At 42.5% G+C, this 13,835-nt stretch overlaps 1 protein-coding gene across 1 annotated transcript in view; it reads right to left on the bottom strand.

The window, feature by feature from the left end:
* The window catches only part of alcam (activated leukocyte cell adhesion molecule), a 229,750-nt gene that overhangs the window by 126,871 nt on the left and 89,044 nt on the right, over positions 1-13,835 (bottom strand). The window lies entirely within an intron of this gene.

The following is a 13,835-nucleotide window of genomic DNA, read 5'->3' as shown; positions in this document are numbered from 1 at the left end:
CAAAAGCTGGCAAAGCAGTTTTATCCATTTGTGTCACTCCCACATATTTAGATCCAATTTACATGGGCTATTTGTTTTTACTTGTAGGTTCTGTGCCTGGATCTTCTCCGTTAGCTGCAAAGATCTGAAAAAAAAGCTGAGGTGTCTATTGCATTTCGCAGTCTATTCTTTGACACAAAATAACATTTGGTCAGAGAAGATTGCAGCATAGCTAAGCGAGCTAACGCAACTTGGAGGCACAAGAAACGAAAGATGCTAGAATCTTGAGCAAAAAACAAAAAGCGGGAGGAACTCAGCAGATCAGGCAGCATCTGTGGAGAGATGCTGTGGAGGGACAGGACCCTACATGAAGTCCTATGTCAATAATTATGTTTAAAACTAAACAGCTAATTACTTATATATACATGCATATATAAATTAATTCAGTATCTGGTCTTCTCCATTACAACGTTCTTTCCTTTCACCTGTACTTAACATCTCTGAAGGGTCTACTTCAGGCAGTTATGGTTCTGATAGGTCATATGACCTATCAGAACCATAAGCTATATGACCTATCAGAAAAGCTTCATATAGCTATTATACACATTTTTATTGGCATCCTTCTCCATAATTATTATATAAACATGTTTAATTCGAAAACTTTGAACAGATTGTATGCTGTACACAGTTTACGTAAACTTCAGCACAAACATCTCATAGCTCTTAATTAATAACTACAACATCTAAAATTATATAAGGCACTTGGCACACTCTTAAATATTATGAACACAGTTGGTGACAATTTCTGTTTTGGCTTCCATCTACATCTTTTAGCCTTTATTTTCTGACAGTCCTGCTGATTGACTTATTTTTTTTCCTTAATTCTTGAACTATGCACCCCCTATTCTAGCCTCCCTGATCCCAGCTCTGCTCAGATGGGGTCATAGCAGCCCAGAGGATTGGGCCTGTCCCACTTAGGCGACTTTTTAGGCGACTGCAGGAGACTATGCAGTCGCCACATGGTCGCCACATGTTCGCGGGTGGTTGCCGGGGAGTCGCCTTCATGGTCGTGAGGAGTTCCCGCATTCAGGGAACTAGTCGCGGCCTCATTATGGTCACCGTGAATTTTTCAACATGTTGAAATATTAGCGGCGACTAGAATGAAGCCGCCATGGAGAGTAGCGAAAAGTCTCGAGCCATGGGTGGGTTGGCAGGAGGTCCTAGTGGGTTGCCAGGAGATCGAAGGTTCGCGGAGGTTCTCGTAGGTTGGAGCCGGTGCTGACCGGTGAATTTCATTGGCTCATTGGGGGAAATAAAACGGTAAGCAGTAGTTTTCAGAACCAAGGATAACCGACCGGTAATGTTAATGTCTGCTGAGCTTCACAGCCTTGTATCTCTGGCTTCTTAAAAGTTGTCTCCACTCCTTCTCCCCCCTCCCCCCCCCCCCTTTTAAAGGACTTACCGTACACTGTGCTTTAGTCATCTCTTTACAGCGCCAACCTTCCTGTTCATCGCTGTGTGTTTCTGTATCACCTTGGCTTTGCACAGTGTGAATTGTTTAGACAGGGCAAGCAGGGGGGAGCACTGTCTAAAAAATTCACACGGGCAGGTAAAGGAAGCGATGTGTTTGTGTGTGTTCCGCTCTGACAGTCGCCGTTCCAGTTCCTTGTTTTTCAAGCGACTGCCGGCAACTTGACAGTCGCTGGCAGTCCACTGAAAAATTGCCTAAGTGGGACAGGCCCATTATGCTAGCTTCTGGAAATCTTAGTTGTCCCAGCTTATAAATCCTTTAAAAAAATAGAATCTCTCCATCCATGTGACTTGATCTGGTCCACTACCTAGATCACATGCTCACAGTTCATAACAATGAAAGATAACTAATACAAGGATATGGATTGAGAATTGGGTAACAGAAAACTACGCGCCCATCTCAGAATGACAGGCTAATTAAACTCCAACTAATCACAATCTATATTAACAACTTGGCTGGGGGACCAAATATATAGTTGCTGACAACATGAAAGGGGAATGTTAGTAATGACCATTATGTGGAAATGTGAATTCAGAAAGGAATGAAAAAACCCAGAAATACCGAGTATATTTCTTAATGGATGAGCATATGCCAATTTCCATTTCTTCACCTGACTTTTTCACGTGCACAATTTTGCCTATACTTGCCTCCTTGCTTTTGAAACATATGTGAACCACTTGCTTTGTCAACTGGTTACTTCAAGACTATGAATGGCCATTCAGTGTTTTCCTCCTGCTTGACGATAACTCTACTACTTTCAGCATTCATGTGACCTGCTGGTTTCATGCCACAATGCTTGCAGTATCCACATGCCAAGCTTTGACAAGGAAGACAATGTCTTCTTCATTAATTCTGCAGGCCTGTCCTTGCTTGCACCTCAGAATCACGCCCCGCATCAAACTATGTCACATTCTCATTGGAAACCTCCTTCAGGTGATTACCCTACTTGCTTGAGTGTTAGGTTCACCTCACTTGAATTCTCTAAACCACTAATGATGGTTCTGAATTGAAATATCCCTTCAAGATATTTAACAATATCTTGGTAACTGATGATGTTCATGATTGTGGCATTGGTAGCAATGTCTCCAATGTCTCAGATATCTCTAGTGCCTACTACTAGCTGCAACTTTGCTTTTCTCTCTTTGCATTTTCTTGAGTTGCTTTATTCCGTGTGCTTTCTAAGAATCTCAACTATCTTATATACCTCAACAATATCATATAGTCCACGTAAATGAAAAATGGCCGGGTCTGCTCATACTTTGAGTTCTCAGATACATTAATTTCCTATCATCTTCAACACACATACTTCAACTCAGAATGACTGGTTCGGTGGTTTCATAGCTACAAACCTCATTCTCCTGTTACTATCACAAGCAGCAATCGCCTCATCCATGCAGTGTTATTTGCTTTTTTTTTGCTATAGCTGCAGATATTGTCACAATAAGCCGAGCTAATAATGGATATAAAAACAGAAGATGCTGGAAATACCCAAGTCCACCGCAGGCCAGGCAGCATCTGTGGAGAGGTAACCTCCACAGTTATGGAGTCGGCCCTTTTGCCCATCTTGTCCATGCTGACCAAGTTGGCATATTGGACTATTCCTATTTACCTGCATTTGGCCCACAGCCATCTAAATCTCCCGTATCCATATATCTGTACAAATGTCTTTTATAGGTCATAATCTGCTTCCTCTGGCAACTCATTCCAGGCTACCCCCAGAGTGAAATAGTTGCCTCTTGGTTCCTCTTAAACTTCTCCCCTCTTACTTTACCCCTATGCCCTCTAGTTTTAGAATCCTCTACCTTGGGAAAATGTAGTCACTTTATACATGCCCCTTGAGATCTAGTACAGCTCAGTAAGGTCACCACTCAGCCTCATATGCTGCAAAGAAAGTCTCAACCTTTCCAACCTCTCACTGGAACTCAACGCCGTAACATCTGGTGAATCTCTTCTGCACCCTTTCAACTTAATGATATTCTTTCTTTAGCTTGGCAACCAGAATTACACAAGTACTCCGTGTGGTCTCACATTGGGCTCCAGTTTCATCATGATATCCCAATGTTTGTATTCAATACCTTTTCCAAAGGAGGCAAGGATGCCGAAGGCTTTCTTCACCACCCTGTTTAAAAGGCTCAGTCAAGGTAAAGAATGTTATATATTTTCTTACAACATTAGAGGAAGTCATCTGGTTAGCACAGAACATTAGTTTGATGAAAGGCCAATGACCTGTAATGTTCAGTTTCTCTCTCCACCTTGTTGCCTGCCCTGCTGAGTAGTTCTGCCAGTTTCCACTTCGACTTCAATGATGTATCTCCTTTATGACTCAGCTTACTTAATTACCCAATGTGACTTTTCAAATTGAATCAATCACTGATGAGGATGATGACTGAACTATGAGGAAGTGAAATCTGGATACTCACATGCTCCAATGCTGGACACACACACACACACACATACACAGACACAATGTCATTTACTTTAAAATATTGAATATGGCCTCCAGAGGCAAGCATTTTACTCTGGCATCTAAAAATTATATTTTTAGACTGCAAGTTTGTTAAACCTCTTGTGAATAAGAATTTGCTGCCCCTAAAAACGAAATGCCACATCATCATTGTATTTAGATATTCGTGGTGAGTTCACATCAGAATTTCTTGTATATAAATATATGTCCCTAAACTCAAGTACAAAATGAACTGAGTTGAGGAAATTGAGACTAAAATTGAAAAGGTGCCAACAACTGCAGAGAACCTATTTAGCACAGATGAAAACTTTATACAGTACTGCGGGATTTCTATGGGATGTACACGCATAATCTGCAAATGGAGCTGTTCAGCTTTCCAAATGTAAAAATGATCAAATTGCCATTAGTAACAATGCATGTTGTCGTTGTAATTCATCTACAAACGTTATCTTACTAAATTAGAGAATTACAGAATTACAGAAATCCATGTTACAGTAATCAATCACAAGCAACGGTGGCAATAAATACAATTTAAAATATATATATATTGTGTTTTACAGATTGGACAGAAACAGCAATTATACATGTCTGTTTCAATTTTGAAATTTACTTTTTGATGACCAGTAGATAGAGATACAACTTAACATCCAGCACTTGAAACAAATAAGTAAATATCAAAAAGGTATGAATTGTGGATGTAAGCAACAGACAGTGTCTACAAATTGCTCAAGTGATGCTTGTACACACTCAGATTGACTTGTTACTTGTTTGACATGGGACAATATTAATTTATTACAACACAGCATATCTATTTTCCTATTGCTAACTCTGTCAACAGGAAATCTATCTGTTCAGCTGGAGGAAACTGTCAAACTTCAGTATTTAACTTCTGGCTTACAAGGAATGTTATAATGATAAGAGATCTAGTCCTACTACTGGTAGCTTGAATATTATTTTACCCTGTTAAATGCAGCCCTGATTTATATCTATGAATCTCAATGAATAGTTTGGAATGTGTGTGGTGCATCCTAATCTCAACAAACAACTCTTCTTTCAAATGCATGCCATCGCGTTTCATATGTTCACGAGATATCCGTTGGGCCATCACAATTGTTCTTAAAAGAGCACTATTCAAAATCTTCATGCAATATATCAATGTAAGCCAGCTCTGATCATTTGTAAAGTAAATATGCCCTGAGGTAGCTTAAAAAAAATGTAATCATCACATCATTAAAATGGAAAACATATTTCAGTGGTGCAGCAGGAAACTATGAATGCATGTACCTTTATCGTTTGGATTGTTTCAAATGGTTAGCACAATTACTATACAGTCTCCCCTAAATTCTCTTTAGATGTAAATAATTATTAAATTACTGATAATTTAGAGAAACTTCAAGTTCAATATTCATGAGTTTTCAAGCAAACCACTTAGTAATTGAAGGGAATTATGCATTTTATAAGAGGCTTCAGTGACCAGTACACAGCAAATCAACTTATTAGCCACATCCATAACTTGATATATTTCATAAATTCCCCAAAAGGCTCCACTTTCACCAGTGCCTCCACTTGGACTGCAGACATTAGTCCCTTTGATCAATTATAGTAAAGTCATCAACCTTATAGGAATGCTCATTTTTTGATATATTCTTAATCATGCAATCTGACCTACTGTGGATATTATGTAAGGTTGCACTATGTACATTGGCTTGCACTATCTAGTTCATCTAGTATAACTGATCATTTATTCCATTATTGAAAATTGCTTGTTGGTGTCATAGATCGACAGGGTGGTGAAGAAGGCTTTTGGAATGCTGGGTAAGGTCATTGGAATATCGAAGTTGAGAAGTTATATTGCAGTTGTACAAACATTGATGAGACTTAGTTTGGAATATTGTATTCCGTTTTGGTCACCCTGCTATTGAAAGAAGCCATGAAGCTGGAAAGAATACAGAAAAGGATGTTGGCCGGACCCGAGGGACTGAGGTAGAGAAAAAGTTTTGTGCAGGATAGGACTTTATTCTTTGGAGCACAGCAGACTGAGGGGTGATCATATAGAGGTGGGCAAGAATCTTATAGGTCTTTGGTGGAGGCAGGTTCGTTTTTATCATTTAAAAATAAATTGGATAGTTATATGGACGGGAAAGGAATGGAGGGTTATGGTCTGAGCGCAGGTATATGGGACTAGGGGAGAATACGTGTTCGGCACGGACTAGAAGGGTCGAGATGGCCTGTTTCCGTGCTGTAATTGTTATATGGTTATATGGTTAGGCAGCATTTGGAGTATTGAGCACAGTTCTGGTCACCGCATTACAGGAAAGATGTGGAGACTTTGAGATCAAGATGCTGAGTATTTTCTGGTTATTGTGTAGATTTTTAACAGCTGTAGTGCACGTTTAAAGTGTCAAGTTTAAAGACAAGTTTTTTTTGGTATCTATATTACTAAAAGTCTTATCTTGACCACTTCCTGTTGCACTGTATATTGATTTTAGAAAAAACGCTGCCACTTATGGCAGTGATTTTTGGCCATCTAACTCAGAGTCCTCCTCCACTGCGCAGGACAAGAGGATTTTTCCCATTGATGAAAAATAAAAGACTTATTAATGTTTAAAAAAATTGGAGATTCTCTCTCCTGAAGGCCACGCCCCTTCCGGAGGGACTATAAACCCGAAAGTGTTGAGTGCCTCAGTCAGTCTCTGCAAGATGGGGGAGCAAGAGGTTCACGTCTCTCAGTCTGAGCTGCGAATAACACTGAACACATGTCTACTACACTGTGATTGCCCTTAATGTGGTTTGAAAATGCAAAGGTTGCCTTTAGTTTGAGAATGCTAAAGTTGCCTTACCTAATTAAGGTTGCCGTGCCAAATTAAAGTTGCCTTGCCAAATGCAACAGGTTTGTTTTGAGAATGCGCCTTTTAACTGTGCCTTATTGAAAAGTGTGCAACAGTTTTTGGAAGGAAAAGCCGTGAATAAATGTTTTATTAGATCAGGACTGTGTTTAATGCAAAATTGCTGCTCATTCCGTGACTTCCACTTAGTGGAGAGGTGGCGCTGAGTGCGTCATTTACGCTTAGTGGAGAGGTGGCGCTGAGGGCGTTATTTCCGCTTAGTGGAGAGGTGGCGCTGAGTGCGGAAGGCCCAAGTGGATACGCCACCCTGAACTGTTTGAGTAATTCAAGAGAGCTTACTGCCATGTATATGCCCTCTGAAAACCAGTCCCTTTGGTCCACAACACCGATGCTAGCGTTTCAGAAAGCCCCCCCCCTTCCCCCACTGGTCAGCAATATTGGAATTGGCGAAGAAGTAGAATATTGCGTTGGGAGACCAGCCCTCCCGTGTGAAGCTGGGACCCAACGAGTCCCACTTAGTCTAGTTCCAGATAAATTCAGCAGAGATTTCAACAGAGTAGCACTCCTATGGCCAGTCCCACTTAAGAGCCTGTCCCACTTAGGCGATTTTTCAGTGGACTGCCGGAGAGTGTCAAACTCGCGGCACTCGCTGAAAAACTGGCAAGTGAACAGCGAGTGTCAAGGGTGGAACACACACACAAACATATCGTAAAGGCGGGGGCCAGGGAAAGCGGGGGAGCTCTGTCTGAAATTCACACAGTGCAAAGCCAAGGTGATACAGACACACACCACGATGAACAGGAAGGTTAAGACGGCTAGCACAGTCTACGGTAAGTCCTTTAAAAGAGCTGGGGGGAAAAGGGGAGAAGGGGGGGGGGGGTGAAGGGAGGGGAGAAGGAGTAGAGACACTTTTAAGAAGCCAGACAACTTTTAATAAGCCAAAGATATGCAGCTGTGAAGTTTGGCGGGCATTTAACATTACCGGTCGGTTTTCCTTGGTTCTGAAAACTCACGCTTATGTTTTTTTTTCCCCAATGAGCCAATGAAAATGCCCAGTCAGCAAAGGAGATTAACTAAAACTACCTACGGCTACCTCAACTACCTACAACTACATGGCGACCCCACTACCACTGAACCTACGACTACAAAAGTATCAATTATCTCCATGTCGACCAATTTTTGGTTGCAGAAAAATTTTCAACATTTTTAGAAATTTGCTGCGACCATAATGAGGCCATGTTGAAAAATTAGCGCCAACCAGAATTTTGAAGCCATGGAGAGTAGCGAGAATTCTCGTGATGTAGGTGCAGTGGGTCACCAGGAGGTCATAGGTTGTCGCCAGTGCTGACCGGTGAATTTCATTGGCTCATTGGGAAACATAAACGGTAATTTTCAGAATCAAGGATAACCGACCGGTAATGTTAATGTCTGCCGAACTTCACAGCCGTGTATCTCTGGCTTCTTAAAAGTTGTCTCCACTCCTGCTCCTTATCGCCTCTCTCTCCCCTCCTCTTTTAAAGGATTTGTGACCCTTACCATACACTGTGCTTTAACCGTCTTAATTACAGCGCCAACCTTCTTGTTCATCGTGGTGTGTGTCTGGATCAAATTGGCTTTGCACCATGTGAATTTCACTCAGACAGCGTTCCCCCCGCTTGCCCTGTCCCCTGCCTGCATAACTGGCTGGTGAAGGAAGCGACGTGTGTATGTGTGTGTGTGTTCCCCTCTGACAGCAATCATAAAGAAAGCACATCAGCGCCTCTACTTCCTGAGAAGATTACAGAGATTCGGTATGTCAAAGAGGATTCTCTTGAACTTCGACAGGTGCACACTAGAGAGCATACTGACTGGTTGCATCGTGGCCTGGTTCAGCAACTGGTAAGTCCAGGAGCGGAAAAGACTGCAAAAAGTTGTAAACACTGCCCCGGCCATCACCGGCTCTGACCTCCCCACCATCGAAGGGATCTATCGTAGTCGCTGCCTCAAAAAGGCAGCTAACATCATCAAAGACCCACACCATCCTGGCCACATACTCATCTCACCACTGCCATCGGGAAAAAGGTACAGGAGCCCGAGAATTGTAACGTCTAAGTTCAGGAACAGCTTCTTCCCTACAGCCATCAGGCTATTAAACACACCAACCTCATAAGCTATGAACTACAATAGACTATTATTATTATTATTATTATTATTATTATTATTATTATTATTATTATTATTATTATTATTATTATTATTATTATTATTATTATTATTATTATTATTATTATTTTTATTATTATTATTATTATTATTATTTTTATTATTATTATTATTATTGCACTGTTATTGTTTGTTCTTTCCCCCCCCTGAGTTTTTGTTATTTATTATTTATTATTATATATTATGGTTACCCATATTTACCGGCAATGAAGACGCAATTTTTTACCCTAAAATAAGGCCAGAAAATGTACCTGCGTCTTAGAGGCCAAAGGTTAGCTTGTTAGCCAAGAAAGATAGACTTGGGCCAAATCACTTTTAAAAATGAGGGGGGGGGGGGGGGGGGCGGAGACACACACAATGAGGCCTAACACAGGGGTCGGCAATGTACGGCCCGGATCCGGCCAGTAACCCAAACTCATCTGGCCCATAGGCGTGTTTTTAATTCAATTAGTTTTCGCGACCGGGGAACTGCAGCCAGTTCCGGGGCACGCAGGCGACATGGGCGCTACAGCCAGGCCTGGGGCAAGTGAACCGACCTGGGAACTGTAGACATTCGCTGGGCACACAGCCGACCTGGATGTCACAGCCAGACCTGCGGCAAGCGAGCTGACCAGGTACCCATGGCATGCAGGCGACCTGGGAACTGCGGCCATGCCCGGGGCACGCAGCCGACCTGAGAACTGCAGCCAGACCTGGTGCAAGCGAGCCGACCTGGGTGCAACAGCCAGACCTGCGAGCGGCCGCCAGGACAACGGGATAACGGAACCGGCCGCCACCTCAGCGCCTTCTGCAGGCCGGCCCACCAGCCAGCCATGGTGACCTTCGGCACAGGCGCAACTGGTGGAGGTGGTGGTTGGTAGGTAGCTACTGGGCGGAAGGCTGGCTGCTCCGTCCCGGGCTCTCTCTCACTCTCTCTCTCTCTCTCTATCTCTCCTCGTTATGTGATCTCCCTGAGCCAGGAAGTCCCCGTCCCTCAGACCTGCACTGCACAGCGCATTGTGGGACAGGCGAAGATGGAGGCTCCCCGGTCCACATTGCCTCCTTGAAGAAGTTTCACGTCTTCCTTTCTACTGACTAAACCAAATACTTGATCCTGTGCCGCCAGCCTTTTTTCAAAATTTAGCAACTCAAAATGGGGGTGCGTCTTCAACGCAGGTGCATCTTCATTGCCGGGAAATACAGTACATATTCTGTTGTGCTGCAGCAAGTAAGAATTTCATTGTTCTATCTGGGACATATGACAATGAAACACTCTTGACTCTTGAGGTTTACCTCCTCAAAATAGCACCCAAAGAATATCACTGGAAAATAGTCATGGAATGTGTAAACACTGGTTTAAAAAGGTCTGACCTGCATATCACCAACCCACACATTCAAACGTAGATTTGAAAGGTCCTCAGATGAGCTAACAAGTTAAGAGAATAAAAATGCATTTAAACAAGAAATGTCATTATGAGAGAGAGGGAGACCTTTAAAACACATACTGCATATTTGATTTATAATAACAAGGAACAGCAGATGACTGTTTATCAAAGACAGACAGAAAATGTTGGAGTAACTTGGTGGGTCAGGCAGCATCTCTGGAGAACATGGCTAGGTGGCTTTTCATGACCGTTCTTCAGACATTGCAAGGGTGGGGGGTGTGAAAGAGGTCTGGAAGAATGGGTGGCTGGTAATAGGTGAACAGAGGTGTGAGTTTTTTTCGATAGGCAGATTGTTGGACAAATACCAGAGATGAAAAAAACAGGTGTGGGCCAAAAGGATGATGGGTTGCAACTTGTGACGCTCGAGGATAGAAAAGTTGTGAATTGTGACATTGGAGGAAGGAATGCAGGTGGAGGGAGGGGATAAATCAGCGCAAGGTCTGCCAGGGTACAGGGGAGCGGAGTGGGGTGGGGGTGGGGGAGGGGGGGGGGGGAGAAGGAGGGATGGGGGAGAATGGGGAAGGGGAAAGGAGGCATTCTAGAAGTTACCTAAAATTGGAGAATTCCATGTTCATACTGCTGGGTTGTAGGCTGCCCAAGTGGAATAGGAGGTGCTGTTCCTCAACTTTGTGTGTGGACTCAATCTGGCGATGGAGGAGGCCCAGGACAGAAATGTCAGTAAGAGAATGGAAAGGGGAGTTAAATGTAAGCACCTGGAAGATCCTACGTGGACCCTCCGTGGACCAAGCGCAATGTGTTACTGCATATTTGATTGATTTCCATAAGGGTAATCAATAAGCAAAATATGCAGGCTAATTCATGACTTATTACGTCCAATACCAGTCATTGGTTTTATAGACAGAATGGAAATAAAAGATGTTGTATCATGTAAAAACATTTTATGCAAACATCATACGATGTTTAGTCTTAAAATGTTTTAGCTATGCTACATGTTACAACACATTAATTCATCAATCTATACACAAATAAACAGAACTTATTTTACATTAATGCATCCAATTTCGTGCTTTAATTTTAAAAGATATTTGATTAGTGCCCCTTATCTTCAATGTGTGTTTACATAATTTTTCCCAAATTAAGCTGCTTCTTCTTATACCAAAATCCTCTCCCTTTCTTCTGAAAATTTAGACTATTTTATGGAGTACAATTCTATTAATGCCATTACCATTGTGTGCATTGTTTACATTATTTATGGCTCTTTTCCTCCACACCCCCAAGCAAATTTATTTTTTGTGTCTTAGTGATAGTAAAGATTATCGCCACATGGACTATAAAGATCAATATTCTACTTCTGTTATTAAAAAAACCCAAAGTGTTGGAGGAACTCAACAGTTCAGGCAGCACAGTGGAGCAGGGGTAGAGTTGCTGCCTTACAGCGCTTGAGGTGCCAGAGACCCGTGTTCGATCCCGACTGCAGGTGCTTTCGGGTCGGGACCCTTCTTCAGACTGGTGAAGTAGGAGTGTGAAACCAGTAAAAGAGAGGTGGAGGGGAGGCAAAATCTGGCAAGTGGGGGACCTGTTTTGAAGGAGGGTGATTGGCAGAAGGTGGAGTCAAAGGCTAAATGGAAAGAGGAGACAAAAGGGTATCAGATATGTGAAAAGAGGAAAATTGAAATGTAACGTCAGAGGGAGGGACATGGGAGGAAATGGACGGGGGAGATAAAATAGAAGTAGGGAACTTGGGGATGGGAGATGATTGATGGAGCAGGAGAAAAGAGCAGTGAGAACAATGCAAGGAGTGATGAAGAGAGCGGTCTACTTAGAAAGCCTAAAGAGATGGGGGCGGGGAAATGGGGCTGATGGTGGGAATGTTGAGGAATGATATATTAGCTGTGGAGGCTGGTGGGGTAAAAGGTGATGATCAGGGTAACTCTTTCCTTGTGCCACCTGGGGGAAGCAGAGTGAAAGTAGAACTGCGGGACTGTAAAGACGCGGGTGAGGTATCTATCCACAAAAGCACAGGGAAAACCATGTTTTGTTTCGAGAGAATAACATGGAAACAGGCCCTTCGGCCCACCAAGTCCACAGCGACCATTGATCACCCGTTCACACTAGTTCTGTGTAATCTCACTTTTCCTATTATTAGGGAGAATTAAAACCACCATTCCATCATCTGCAGTTTCTTGTGTCTCATTCTACTTCTGTTGTTAACCCTGTTATGGTCATCGGTGTATAAACCTTTGGCTGTTTTAATTTAACCTCATTTTTCTGTCAGATAAATTTTCTAGTCTGCAAGCTGCATTCAGGGAAATCAGGGATAGTATCAAAACAAAAGATGAAGCATACAAATTAGCCAGAAAAAGCAGCCTACCAGAGGACTGGGAGAAATTCAGTCCAGCAGAGGTGGACAAAGGGCTTAATTAGGAAAGGGAAAATAGATTATGAAAAAAAACTGGCAGGGAACATAAAAACCGACTGCAAAAGCTTTTATAGATATGTGAAGAGAAAAAGATTAGTTAAAACAATTGTAGATCCCTTGCAGTCAGAAACAGGTGAATTGATCATGGGGAACAACGACATGGCAGACCAATTGAATAACTACTTTGGTTATGTCTTCACTAAGGAAGACATACTCTGCCAGAAATAGCAGGGGACCGGGGTTCAAATGAAATCCAGGTTAGCCAGGAAGTGGTGTTAGGTAAATTGAATGGATTGAATGGATTAAAGGCCGATAAATCCCCAGGGCCAGATACGCTGCCTCCCAGAGTGCTTAAGGAAGTAGCCCCAGAAATAGTGGATGCATTAGTGATAATTTTTCAAAACTCTTTAGATTCTGGAGTAGTTCCTGAGGATTGGAGGGTAGCTAATGTAACCCCACTTTTTAAAAAGGGAGGGAGAGAGAAAACGGGAAGTCAGTAGTGGGGAAAATGCTAGAGTCAGTTATTAAAGATGGGATAGCAGCACATTTGATAAGTGGTGAAATCATTGGACAAAGTCAGCATGGATTTATGAAAGGTAAATCATGTCTGACGAATCTTATAGAATTTTTCGAGGATGTAACTAGAAGAGTGGATAAGGGAGAACCAGTGGATGTGTTATATCTGGACTTTCAGAAGGCTTTCGACAAGGTCCCACATAAGAGATTAGTATGCAAACTTAAAACACACGGTATTGGGGGTTCAGTATTGATGTGAATAGAGAACTGGCTGGCAGACAGGAAGCAAAGAGTAGGAGTAAACGGGTCCTTTTCAGAATGGCAGGCAGTGACTAGTGGGGTACCGCAAGGCTCAGTGCTGGGACCCCAGCTATTTACAATATATATTAATGATCTGGATGAGGGAATTGAATGCAACATCTCCAAGTTTGCGGATGACACGAAGCTGGGGGGCAGTGTTAGCTGTGAGGAGGATGCTAGGAGGCTGCTAGGA

Source organism: Amblyraja radiata, chromosome 14 (genome assembly GCF_010909765.2).
Source record: "Amblyraja radiata isolate CabotCenter1 chromosome 14, sAmbRad1.1.pri, whole genome shotgun sequence".
In the NCBI taxonomy this organism is placed as follows: Eukaryota; Metazoa; Chordata; class Chondrichthyes; order Rajiformes; family Rajidae; genus Amblyraja; species Amblyraja radiata.
The sequence above is the reverse complement of the archived record's forward strand: the minus strand, read 5'-3'. Positions and strand labels throughout refer to the sequence as shown.